General features: G+C 44.1%; 1 protein-coding gene across 4 annotated transcripts in view; it reads right to left on the bottom strand.

Annotated features, from left to right (window-relative positions):
- Window positions 1–12,759: 12,759 nt before the first annotated feature.
- The window catches only part of HNRNPD (heterogeneous nuclear ribonucleoprotein D), a 35,625-nt gene continuing 35,094 nt past the window's right edge, over window positions 12,760–13,290 (bottom strand). For all 4 annotated transcript variants that reach the window (XR_014225906.1, XR_014225907.1, XM_082272293.1 and 1 more), the window contains one exon: window positions 12,760–12,909. The gene's annotated coding sequence lies outside the window, so the exon portion shown is untranslated. The remainder of the gene's footprint in view (window positions 12,910–13,290) is intronic.

The following is a 13,290-nucleotide window of genomic DNA, read 5'->3' as shown; positions in this document are numbered from 1 at the left end:
GCCTAACTTCCCTCGCAGAGAGGGAGAAGTGAAGATGCAGGAAGCGCTGCCCAGGACAAAACTAGGAGACTGCTCCAAAAGGACCTCAATCGTGATTTTAATAGTGGAATCATGTCCACTTCTCTCCACCACCACGGAGAAAGTTTTTTCAGCACTTAGCTGATACATTTTTTCACATGTAAAATACTCACTCACCTATATGTAAATTGTTACAATCTTTGTACCTCTGAACAGATAGAGATACCTACCCTTATTCTTTTATAGTGCCTTTGGCAACTACCCATTGGATACCGGAAACTTAGGGGCTCCCCCCTCTAGAGCTTTACCAGCATAGCTGCAATTATTTGCAGCACAAGTCTGTGAGTTAATTAATCAAGTCTTTGGTATATGAATTTATCCATTCGGGAAAATACTCCACATTTATTTATATTATAATATGTACCATTCCAGGAGCAGCACATCCACAGGTTCCCGTTGCGATTCAGGGACCAAGAGAGAATCTTATATGGAACAGGCAATTTAAAAACATAATGTATGTATATATATCTCTACTTTGCACCAACGGTATATTCCCCATGGGCTGCATATTTATATACTGAACCAGTATTTATTACCGTTTTAGATATGGTGTTTAAAAATCCTTGATAAAGGATAAAACTAAACCGATACTTTCTGGGAGTTTTCTCTGCCTACATTCCAAGCCCACCAAGCCCAACAAGCATGGAAGAACGGAGAAACACATCCCAAATAAGTCACCATACCACACCATGTCACGAAACTTTCTAAACCTTTATTCAATTCTTCACCTCGGGTCTCTAACCCAACACTAAATTAATGTATAATTTTATTTACTTTTCTTTTTAAAAATAAATTATTTTTATTTATACACCTGTATACAACTTTACTTGCCCACAAAGTCCCCCCCTCCCCTGGTCTGAGGCACCAAACAACTTTACTCTGTAAAATCTTGTACATTTTTTCAGCCATTTATGCTATTTGTGCACTGCCACCTAGGGTTCAGCCACGGCCCCTCGGAGTGAGGAGGTGGAGAAGCATCCAGTGAAAGTGACAAGCAGGCAGGAGAAGGAAGTGAGGGGTGCTGAAATGAGTTCCCGTCCTCGAGGAAAACCTATCCAACTGCTACTCTCCTCCCCCCCCCTGCTCCGATGACCGCTCCATCCTGTGCTCTCTGTATCTGTGTGCACAGTGCAGGTGACAGCTCAGTAAATGTAGTAAGTCAATTGTTTTTCAAAAAAACAAGCTGTCTTGCAGATGTAGCACTACAAAAAAAGAAATGATGTTCCCAGAGCGGCCCTACCTTTATGTCACGGAATACAAGATAGAACTGTTCCCTAAAGATTACTAATATGTCTCTCCTGATGACCGTTGGACATAGCCATACATATAAGAAAAAAAGGGGAGGGGATGAGGTATGAACCTCACCGAAGACCAACTGAGGTCAATGAGGAGACAAAAGTATGTAAAAAGTATAAAGTTTATTAAGCACGTATGCCTGAAAACGATGGGGTAACACTGTAAACACAATGTAGCACGATCAAATAATAAAACCAATAAAAATCACAAACACATCTGTGCTAAATTGCCATGGACTTGATATGGTAAAGGCACTCAGGAGGATCAGTGCATACAGGTAGATATGAACATGCCCACTCAGAGGTCTCCAGACCTAACTGATTACACAGTAATCCAATGTGTGGGGGGATACAACCGATATCCATCTGTGCATTCAAATCAACTAGTCGGCTGATGGCCGTACTACCCGATACACTGAACCTTCAAGATATGCCCTAACATTCCATGCCCCGATATATAGCTAATTTGTAGCCAATTGCCGATGCAACACTCCCACCTCATACGTAGACAATAAATGACTTTGTTAGTAGGAACACTAGCAGGAATGTGTATATATGAAGGCGTGATACCACAGTAGATTTAAACCGATACATATGGACCCATATGTTCAAGTTGAAAAAACAAAGTTACCAGCCGACTGGATGTTCAAAGCCTCAAAAAAGATAGTGTATCCACAGTCTAGTCCTCTATGGAGGCAACTCAGATACTTGCCGTGCTTCGAATATGGGTACCCGATACCTGGTATGGAGGATAATGTATCCGTTGCTGCTGTTAGCTGCCAGGTGATGAAGTTGCGGATTGCCGCTGTATGACACAGTTTGTCCACAAGGGGAGGGGGGGGGATTTTTTAGCATCCAGCTGCTAAGTCAAGGGTCAACTGGTTGGATGTGTCCAGAGCTCCGTTTGCCTGCCCGGGTCTGCGGGTCGGTCGTAGCTTGATAGCTCAGATGCAGCGTTCAACCCTTACACTCCTTAAGCCGGTATCATATGGCAGACGTACTGGTCGTTGAATGTCGGCCATACGTCATATCCGGTTCAACGAATGCAGGAGCAGGGGAGCAGCCGGTACGACTCCATGCAATAATCCACGGGTTGCGGAGCGACAACTTTTCCACAGTTTGTGAGTGATGGACGCTAACGCTGACGCGTTTCACCGACTAGACGTCCGTTTCCTCAGAGATAAGGGAGGGAGTGAACGGTAGTCCATTTTATAGTAGCTATAATTTGCTAAATTGGTTAATCGCACACAGGTGTATGTATTTCAACATGATCAACGGGGCAGTAATTCCCCTCTTGTTCCACCAGATGTCACCATTTGTGTGCGACTAACCATACACAATATAAACATCACAGACATACCTCCACAGAAATACCTCCCCAGTAGTGTTCCTACTAACAAAGTCATTTATTGTCTACGTATGAGGTGGGAGTGTTGCATCGGCAATTGGCTACAAATTAGCTATATATCGGGGCATGGAATGTTAGGGAATATCTTGAAGGTTCAGTGTATCGGGTAGTACGGCCATCAGCCGACTAGTTGATTTGAATGCACAGGTGGATATCGGTTGTATCCCCCCACACATTGGATTACTGTGCAATCAGTTAGGTCTGGAGACCTCTGAGTGGGCATGTTCATATCTACCTGTATGCACTGATCATCCTGAGTGCCTTTACCATATCAAGTCCATGGCAATTTAGCACAGATGTGTTTGTGATTTTTATTGCTTTTATTATTTGATTGTGCTACATTGTGTTTACAGTGTTACCCCATCGTTTTCAGGCATACGTGCTTAATAAACTTTATACTTTTTACATACTTTTGTCTCCTCATTGACCTCAGTTGGTCTTCGGTGAGGTTCATACCTCATCCCCTCCCCTTTTTTTCTTGCAGATGTAGCAGTTAGAGGTTTGAATCAAACCATTTAACACTTGTAAAGGGGGTGGAGTCCAGGGCAGAGCCAGGGGGCAAAGTGAGGTTTTGCCTAGGGTGTCAAAAATCCTTGCATTGGCTCTGTATATAAAATAAAGTACACCATTTTAATTGTAATACAGATCTTGTTGCTCTTAATGTCCAATTGAAAGTAGAAAAGTTTGAAACTACCTTGGGGAGGAAGGAAGTTCTGGACCTCAATATCACCTTGGTAAGACTGGAAAGGATTATTTACAAGATAAGGGCATCAGCTAAAAAAACTCACCTTGCAGATGTGATGGCAACAAGAAGCACAACCTTGTAAGTTAGAATGGAAAATAAATATCTTGATAGGCTCAAAAGGCAGTTTCTGAAACACCAAAAGAACTAATTGCAGATCCCACAAAGTCACAGAGAAGGCACATGGGAGAAAAGACACTGTACAAAGAATGGGAAGCCAGTGATCTCTGGAACAGGATTGCAAGGGTAGGGACCTGACCATTGAATGCACTGAAGGCCAAATGCTGTTCCAGACCCACCTGTAAAAAAAAGTCAAGGATTCATCCAATGGAAAATTTCCTGGGGTGAATGACCTCGGTTCACACCAAACCAAGCATTCTTTCCATGTACTGAGGATAAACCTTTTGAGAAGTAGACTTCACCGCTTTTAGCATTATGGGGATATCTCTGCTTCTCAGAACATGGGCTTCAACAGCAATGCCATTAAAGCCAATGACCAAGAACCGGGAGGTTTGATTGGTCTTTGAGAGAGAAGAGATGATTTTCAAGAAGAGAGGAAGAAAGAATTTCCCTCACTCCAGACCCAGATTCCTAAGCCACAAAGCCAGAAACAGCTTAGTCTTTAGTACCAGACAAATTGGTATGACCAAGGACTAGACTGATTTGTCCCATGACAAAATTTTTTTGTAGAAGTCTGGAATAAAACTGTGCACATGAGTCTCAAAGGAAGTTACAACCAGCCCCAGGATTTGCAAGCAGAAGAGAAGAGTCAGGCAAATCCTCGACTAAAGATAACGAGTCTAGGAGTGGAGAGTTTGAAGTTATTCAAATTGGAATATCGAAAATACAGTACTGACAGGCACTGGGACCAGCACCTTGGGGAACAATCCAAGGTGCAGAAGATAGGCTGAAAGGCAGGGCAGTGCAGAGGACCAACAGACATAGAAGCAGGAGCACACTTCTTGTCTCTGTGGATAAAGTTAGCAAACATCTGTGGCCTAAACTTTAGCAGAGAGCAATTTTGCATATTGCCGGCTTCTGTCACATCAGTATGTATGCTGCAGGCAGCACCAGAGCCATTAATTGAGCATGAGCTGAAGGCACTGGGTACAGCTCCTTCCCCTACCCCCTGCATGTAGAATCAGACATGTTGCTCCGCAAGGCGGAAAGGCTCAACGTACAAGGCAAAGTCTAAGGCAGACCAACCTGCCACCAAAGCAGGTTGTCAGAAAATGGATCGCCTGTTGGAGGCACTGTGGTTCCTAGAGCTGAAGAGCACAGTTCCAGTGGCCACCAGCGGGTGTTTGTGCAATCTCTAGTCACAGAAGGAAAATGCAAACTGAACAATGTTCAGGCTCTACTCCAAGCCCGGTCAGAGATACTCTCTGTAAACCACAGTTTATTAGTGTGCTGCCCAGACTCCATGACTGTGGGGAGTAGTGTGGGTGATGCTGCGTCCGCTGCAGGAGTGCCAGCAAGAGATGGTGCTCATCCCAACTGATGTAGTCACTGGAAGAAAGAGAGGAAGAGAGGTGCTGCACATACATGGAGACCTATGGTGGTAATGAGAGAGACAACCTCAGCCTGTGCTCCTGTCTGGCCACGCTCCTAATGTGTTTCATTCTGTGGACGTGCAGCACCAGGGTTTATTCCTATCTTCCTTTCAGAGATACTATCCCCAATCTCAGTTGATTCATACCAATTTAGTCCTGCCTCGAGAAACCAAGAATCTCTTCTACCCTAAGCAATCATATCTGCTACTAAGGACTTCTTACTTCCTGTATATCAGTTTCCTACTCCCAAAAGGTGTACTTCCCCTGCATGTAACCCATTGAAGGCTCCCCCTACTGCTCTGTTGCCCTTGGCAACCCCTCAAAAATTTTCCTTTGTTACTAATACCTTTTTTTGCTCCACTTCTCAGTACTTTCACTTATCTCCTATCAGCAGCACAATCTGCTTGGAGCCCTGCAATCACTTGCAGGATTTCAGTGACTGCTACTTCGGTCCAGCCTGATCCAATGCCTGCTGCTCTAGTTCAGCCTGATCCGATGCCTGCTGCTCCAGCCCAGCCTGATCTGATGGCTATTGTTCTAGCACAGGCTGATCTGATGCCTGCTGTTCCAGCCCATCTCGATCTGGTGCCTGAGGCTCCAACCAATCCTAGTCTGATGCCTGCTGTTCCAGCCCCCAGCCTGATCTGAAGCCTGTTCTTGCAGTTCAGCTTGCCTTCAATGCTTTCTGTTCCAGCCCAGCCTACCTCTGATGAGCCAGAGCCTGCTACTGAGCCAGTTACTAGGGTTAAGTTCTCGCCAGCTGTTGGGTCCGATACCTGGTGGTCCAGACATCCACCCTGAATTCGATAACTGCAAATGCTATAACAGCTTCAGGAGTAGAGGTCTTTTGGGTAAGGGAAGGATTCCATTTGAACTTTGTCCTGACCTAGGCTTAATCTCTGCGACTCAAGGTGCATTAGGGAACCTAGGTTGGACCTAGGTTGAACCTGTTAAAATGCAAAGCAGTTTCTAGAAACCAGCCTAGTAAGTCAGATGTGGAATGTCCAGTGGCGAAGGGACACTCTGGTTATGGACTCCAGTGTTAACCCTTCAGATGGTCCATGGGATCCCAGCGTTACATACCGCCTTGTGGAAATGCAAATTCTACATGTTGCGCCTTCTAAAGGATCTGACCTGTGAGACACCCAGCCAGCATCCAGACTGTGGTGGCAGGACACCCAGCCAGTTTCCAGACCCCAGTGGTGGGGCACCTAGTCAAATGTCAGACTCTGGTGGTGGGGTACCCTGTGGGCTGAAGAACTATGGCCTAAGGAAATCGGGAAAGTCTGCAGAAAAGGCTGATGGTAGATCATCTTTTTGGACTTATCCAGAGTAAGAGACTATTATGTGTGAGGCCAAGTGGAGTGTACAGAATCTGCCCCTTAATAGGGCTGGACTGCCAGGACCTGGATCACCTGCTGGTGTACTGTGGTTCCCAGAGCTGAAGGGCACATTTCTGGCCACCAGTGGGTGTCTCTGACCAGCCTGCAGATCCCAGTAATTAGGCTCCACCTGATGCTAGCTGCTGGGAAGATATACACTGATTAGCCATAACATTATGACCACTGACAGGTAAAGGGAATATCTCAATACAATGACATCTGAAAATTGGTGGGATATATTAGGCAGTAAGTGGACATGTTGTCCATGAAGCTAATGTGGTGAAAGCAGAAACAAATGGGCATCACAGTGTGTTGTGTATGTGGCTGTGAAGCCCATGGTGACCCAGGTCCACAGCCAAAAGCTTCTAAAACGGTCACATGAACATCAGAACTGGACTTCAGAGCCACGGAAGAAGGTGACCTGGTCTGATGAATCATGTTTTCTTTTACATCATGTGGATGGCCGGGTGCATGTGCATCACTTACCTGGGAAAGAGGTGGCACCAGGATGCGGTATATGAAGGCAAGTCGGCAGAGGCAGTGTGATGCTTTGGGCAATGTTCTCCTGGGAAACCTTAGGTACTGCCATTCATGTGGATGTTACTTTGGTGTCCATGCCTCAATGGGTCAGGTATGTTTTAGCATAATGTTATGGCTGATCGGTGTATATCCCCTCCGTTGATTTGCAACAGTGCTTCAGTGTTTTGCTTGTTAGCCGTATACCTGCTCTCTGATTATCCTGATCCCTGCCTTTTCTGTTACCTTGCATCAAGTACCCTGTATCCTGTTACCCCATCTCTGCTGCACTTGTTCCCGGTCCCAGTCCTGGTCATACCCCCATACTTCCCTCCATTTGTATATAGTGTAATATAGTTAGGTTTTTGGTTTGGTTTTGATTCACTGTCACATTTATTTTTTACTTTTGCTTTGCTTATGGTTTGTTGGTGTTGGATAGGTGTTGTGCATTAATAAACTTTATTGTAATCATACTCCAATTCCAGTTTCCGAAGTACAGCTATACTAAACTGATCATCTGTGCTGCAGTTGGGTATCTGCACTTGGTGTTCCTTACACAAGTATGGGGTGGAGGGGCGTCAGGTGGCTGACTGTAGGTGAGTAGTTGGAACGCACAGAAGTTCCACATGACAGCAGCAGCAGTGGGAAGGTGTATTTCCATTTTTGCAGTCAAATTTAGAAAACCCCACTATATCTTATGTGTTACCATTCACACGGCATACCTTTTAGAGGATTCTCAGAAGAAGGTGTCATGACTAACTGCAAGTTTAGCGCTACCCCCCGCAGGAGCCGCTGATATTTTTGGGTTCTATGTTCTCCGTTAGCAGTATAACCAACCCACAGGCCCCAAGATTACCTATGTGCTCAAGTATGAAAGGAAGGAAGAGAGACTTCTCCTGTGTCAATCTACTTCCTTAAAATCCTGAGATCATGGGCCCAGAAAATAAATGAACAGTGCAATACACAATAACATGCAACATTAAACTTTACACTTTTAAAGATTGAGTTCTTCCGTAATTTGTACCAGTATTTTACACTGAGCATTGTAGCAGAAGAAATGTGGGAGTCCTTAACGTAGAGAAATCCGGTATCTTCAGCCTGCTTAATAAGGTACAGTAACAAGGGATAACTGGTGTAAAGTGTCTCCTGTGAAGGCTCTGTTGAAAAGATAAGGTAAGGGTGTCTGCATGCAGTGTATCTCCTTAAGTGTATGCTCAAGGTGGGCTTCTGCCCACTGACCAACCTGACACCAAGGTTCCAAAGGATGAGATATTACAGACAGGCTCTTGAGGGATGCCCGACTGGTAACCTGGCGAGTGGCGACCCAGCGATGTCTGTACAGATACGCCTCGAGATGACCTGGGTGTCCTCACCAGGGTCGGGACAAGAGGTGAGCAGGAGGTGCGGCTGCCCTGGGCGCAATGGTTTTTTGCAGGGATGGGGGCACCATGACCCTAATTCTAAAGGAAGGGGGGGGGGCGCAGTTTGGCATCTTTGCCCTGGGCGGTGGATGACCTTGTCCTGGCACTGGTTCTCACAGCCGATAAGATGTCTATGACCAGTAACCTGCATCCACAGATGAAACTGGCCGGCTGAGGGCATCACCACTCTGTCCTGTTGCCATCACTCCAGCTCACAGGAGAAGCAAAAGGGCCAAGAATCCCCTATAATACAGCAGGCCTCTCCTTCTGCTTCCAGGCAGCCTCGTCGTTTTCTCTCCACTGGTCACCACCTCCTCTCCTCTTGTCCCAGGCATGCTGGGAGCTGCAATTCTCTCCCTCTGTCCAGCAGTGGGGCCGTTGATCGTTGGGACTACATGTCCCATGACCGTCTACTCCACCTCCTGATTGGTCCCTTTCCCCTCAGCCAATGAGGAAGAAAGGGGGAAGGACCAGAGCAGGCAGCTGTCTGTACGAGCACCAATCTCTCCTTTACTGCGTTCGGAGGAAAGGGAGGGGCAGGAAACTCCCCCAGCTGCCACTGCCTGTCTTTCCTGTGGCAGAACAGGGAGGGAGAGTAATTGGCACCCCACTACACAAGCATTTTTCAACAAGTTCAGTGTTATCCGTCCCAGGAGAAAAGATGGGAACAGGCTGAATCCAGTTATTAATATACAATGCAGGAGGCCAGCTTCTAAAAATGTAACACTTTGTTAGGACAGTGTTTGAGAAGATTTGTACATCATGCTTGTACATATGCTTCCAAATGCGAGTGCAACTTGTGAAAAGTTTTTATTATGTGCCTTATTACAAAACAGTATTATATTTTTTTCTTTGCTTGTATAGATCAACTTCTACCACCCAGTGGATTATCAAGAGAGCTGCAGCACCTTTAGCGATAGAGGAGATTTTTTTTATTTAACCAAGATTACCAGCTGGACTGGGGAGTTTTTTTTGATCAGCGCATATGCTGTTGAATTATTTGTGTTTTTGTAATTCAAATATAGTTTACAACTGATTATATGAGATCTGCCTGTACAAAACAGATGGTGTTAAATATGTCAAACACAGCTCCCCAACCCCCTCATAAACAAAGAGAACCAAGCTGTCCAGGAAAAGTGGCAGTTAAAGAGATTGAGACAAAAAAAAAATAATCTAACATTGACAGGGGTGCTTACAATGGTCAGCTTTTATGACTATACTGTATGTAAAACCTTTATTCCAAAAGGGAAAAAAGTGTTGCCATAACTACTTAATGTTTAGGTGCTGTCCAAAGGGGTCTCTGTTGCTCCATTCAGGGTGGAGACACCCTAAAGCTGGCCATACTGATTGGAATTTCCGGTGTTTAGCAGGTACTGGTCAAATTTCATTAGTGTGTGACTGCCCCCCATGTAACAGAAGTTGACTGTTTGATTGAGAACTGTAAAAAGTAACGTTGGAAAATTTCAGCAGCTACAGATCAATATATTCTCAGAATATATTCCAATTCTGTTTTTGGGTTCAATACTAGTTTAAAGTGTATTTACACTTTTGCGGTCACCTTTTAATTAAACCTTACTATATGTTCGTGTTCCCATTCACACAACATACCTTAACTGCTTCCTGCCCACATGCTTTCTGCCCACATCATTGTAAAATGGACAGATGGGAACCCTATTGCTCTGGGAGGATGTAATATGACGTCCTCCCAAGAACCCATCACGCGCAGCCCCTCTGGGCCTTGCTCTGGTGCAATCTGGCACCCGATGTGTCCATCAGACTGATGATCTGACTGACGAGTGTACCGTCACGCTGCCGGTACCATGTGGTCGCTGTGACCAATCACAGCAGATCACATGCCATTCAGTGTATACAATTGTGTTGCTAGCTGTGATTGGTCACAGTGATCACATGGTACAGACAGGGCCAATCCAACCCATTTGTACCATGTGATTAGCTGTGGCTATTCACAACAATACAGTGTCTACACACTGTTATTCAGTAAAAATATGTACTTTATAGCAGTTCCCTGCTATAAGCAATTATATGTAAAAAATAAACAAATAAATCCTGATCAGCTCCCCAGTGGTAGTGTTACTATGTAAACACTGTTTCTCTTTCGTTCATTGACGGACACAGCTTCTGATCTCCATAACTGTTGGGTTATACTGCCCCCTAAAGGAGTAGGCCACTAGGCAGAAAAGAAGTCTGGCTACGCCCATGGGCAGTCCCAGGGGGTATACTCCCTCTCTCTGCTATAGGCACTTTTTTTCTGCCAAGTCAGTAGTAAGAATCTAGTTCCTTGCTGGGGATCTTTGGTCCTGGCAATTTTTTTCGTTTTAGATAGAAATTTTTTTCCTCCTGTTTTTTTTCCTGTGAGATCTCAAATCAACTGCCAGAGTGGGCGATAGGCTGAATAATCTAGATCCAGTGGTCACCCCAGTTTGGCCAGTGAGCACGCACAGACCTCAACAGTCGCGACATAGCTCCACTGGATGAGGACTGGCCTGCGAGTTAAACGCCTCGCGAGGTCTCATACGAACAGGTCTTGGCCTGAGTCGCAGCGTTCCTCCTGCCTGACAGCCCCCATTTTACCGGAGAGGGGTTCTGTCTGGAGCAGTACCTGCCTGGTTCCTTATTATGGTGAGTAGTCGTCCCCTCTCTCCCCCTGGAGGGTTTTGGGGCGAACGTGGCATCCCCCTCCACATATGTTGGGGCAGTTTGGGTGGTCTGGTCCACCTCCTTGGGGGGGGGGGGGGGGGGCGCAGGGCGCTATGCTGGCGATGGGGGCCAGGGGGTGGTGCACTGCCGGTGACCGGACTATCAACTGTGTGGGGGGGCCCCAAGAATAGGTGTGCCAAGCTTCAACAAAGTATTGAGCAAAGGCTCAATACTTATGTACATGGGATTTTTTCCATTTTTTATTTTTAATAAATCTGTTAAGATTTCAAACTAACTTCTTAACGTCATTATGGGGTATTGTTTGTAGAATTTTGAGGAAAATAATGAATTTAATCCATCTTGGAATAAGGCTGTAACAACAAAATGTGGAAAAAAAGTGAAGTGAATACTTTCCAGATGCACTGTACCCCCCTTTCTTTTCCATAACCGGGAACATGGAAGGAGGGGGTGTTTTGTAGTCCATGAAGATAGCAGGGAACAATGCTAACTGATTACAGTGCAGAGGCAGAGTACAGAAAGTCACATGCTCGCAAAATTTTTAGCTGAATGAGCAGTTTTTTTGATTTTTTTTTTTTCAAATAATTATAAAAAAACAAAAATTTCAATGGTATATTTCACAGATCAAAAAGGGAGCAAATGAGAAATTTATTATGAGTTTATATACAATTTAAACTTTACAATGTTTATTATGGGATGCCTTGACACATTTCAGTCATGCTTACTCCTATGCCTTCCAAGTACACAAAATTTGTCAAAGCATCCTGTGAGAATTGATGTGTAGCTTAACACGGTAGCAATGCTTGAAACCAAGACCAGGGCTGTTATCAAGAAGCCTTCTCCTTGCTAGCTAAGCCCTCCGGACAGCCGCGGAGAGAGGGGAGGCACCCTATGTTACCTCGTAACTAGCATGCCAGAGAATATATATATATATATATATATATATATATATATATATATATATATATATATATATATTTTAGGAGTTCTGAAAAGGAGTTAAGTAGTTCATAAATTTACTTTTTTTTTTTTTTACCACTAGTCATCTCATGTAAGATTACACAAGGAAAGGCCAGCTAGAATTAAAGTAGAAAGTCAGGCTGGGTTCACATATGCTGCAGCCACGGTTCACAGCATGGGATCCGGTGCGTCCCTGTTCACTGATACAGGTGCGAATCCGGTCCAAATTTTTGCCTGAATCGGAACCAAAGACACAGGACCCCTTACAAATGATGGCCGCAGCCACCCTAGAGCTGTGTGAATCCGCTCCATTGAGAGCCAGTCACACTCTGTCATTTGAATTGGATGCAGGGAAAGCCGTATCCAATCCGCATGCGTGAACTCAGCCTAAAACAAATCCCAAGATACTCATTGGCAACTATGGGAAACCCTTTCGGAATTAGTATAGTCAAATCCAATTTTAAATTTTGCGTGTGTATATGCATCAGACTGCGCATCTCCCTGGTGTAAAAACAAAACCAAAAAAAAAAAACACACAACGTATTTTACAAAAGTAAAGGAAATTTTATTATGAAGAAAATGGGGTCAAGCTACATCATGATGTGGGCATACAAGGCTTTTAAAACACAATTTTTTTATCTTCCATGCTGGTGAAATAATGTGAACACAACTGAATAAGCAAAGCCATCGTAAAATAAGACTAGTTAAATTCAAAAAATTAGGAAAGCTATTTCCTATTTAGAAGGCTCATTAAAAATTAAATAAAAAACACAAAAAGGAGGGGGAGGGGGCAAAAATATATAAAGATGCACTGCTATATGCATGCACAATGAGCCACCTCAAATGAATCTTCAACCCAGAAAATACTGTTTGTCCACCTAAAGAAAAACAAGAGAGATTTATAGTTAGACATTGAAAATATGCTATCAATGCCACTGTATACATAATCCCCATGACCTATATACCAATATATATATATATATCCAATCAATATAGATAACTAATGTCCATGAGCTAGGATATCCTTGTGTGCACCAATTTTTTTTTTTTAAGGAAACCAAGAGGGTTTTAAAGGACAGCCATAATATATTACAATTTCCATTCTGCTTCAGTTTTATTAGGAAGGAAAAAAAAAATCTACACTTTTTGCTGCCCTGTTTTATGTTTGGAGGATAGTAACACTTCTCCCTAGACATTACTAGACGACAGGTGCTTTATTTTTTTTTGTAAATTAAGAACCCTCCTTAGCTAATGGCGTT

The sequence above is a fragment of the Pelophylax lessonae genome, assembly GCF_965119305.1.
Source record: "Pelophylax lessonae genome assembly, chromosome: 1".
Lineage (NCBI taxonomy): Eukaryota > Metazoa > Chordata > Amphibia > Anura > Ranidae > Pelophylax > Pelophylax lessonae.
The sequence above is the reverse complement of the archived record's forward strand: the minus strand, read 5'-3'. Positions and strand labels throughout refer to the sequence as shown.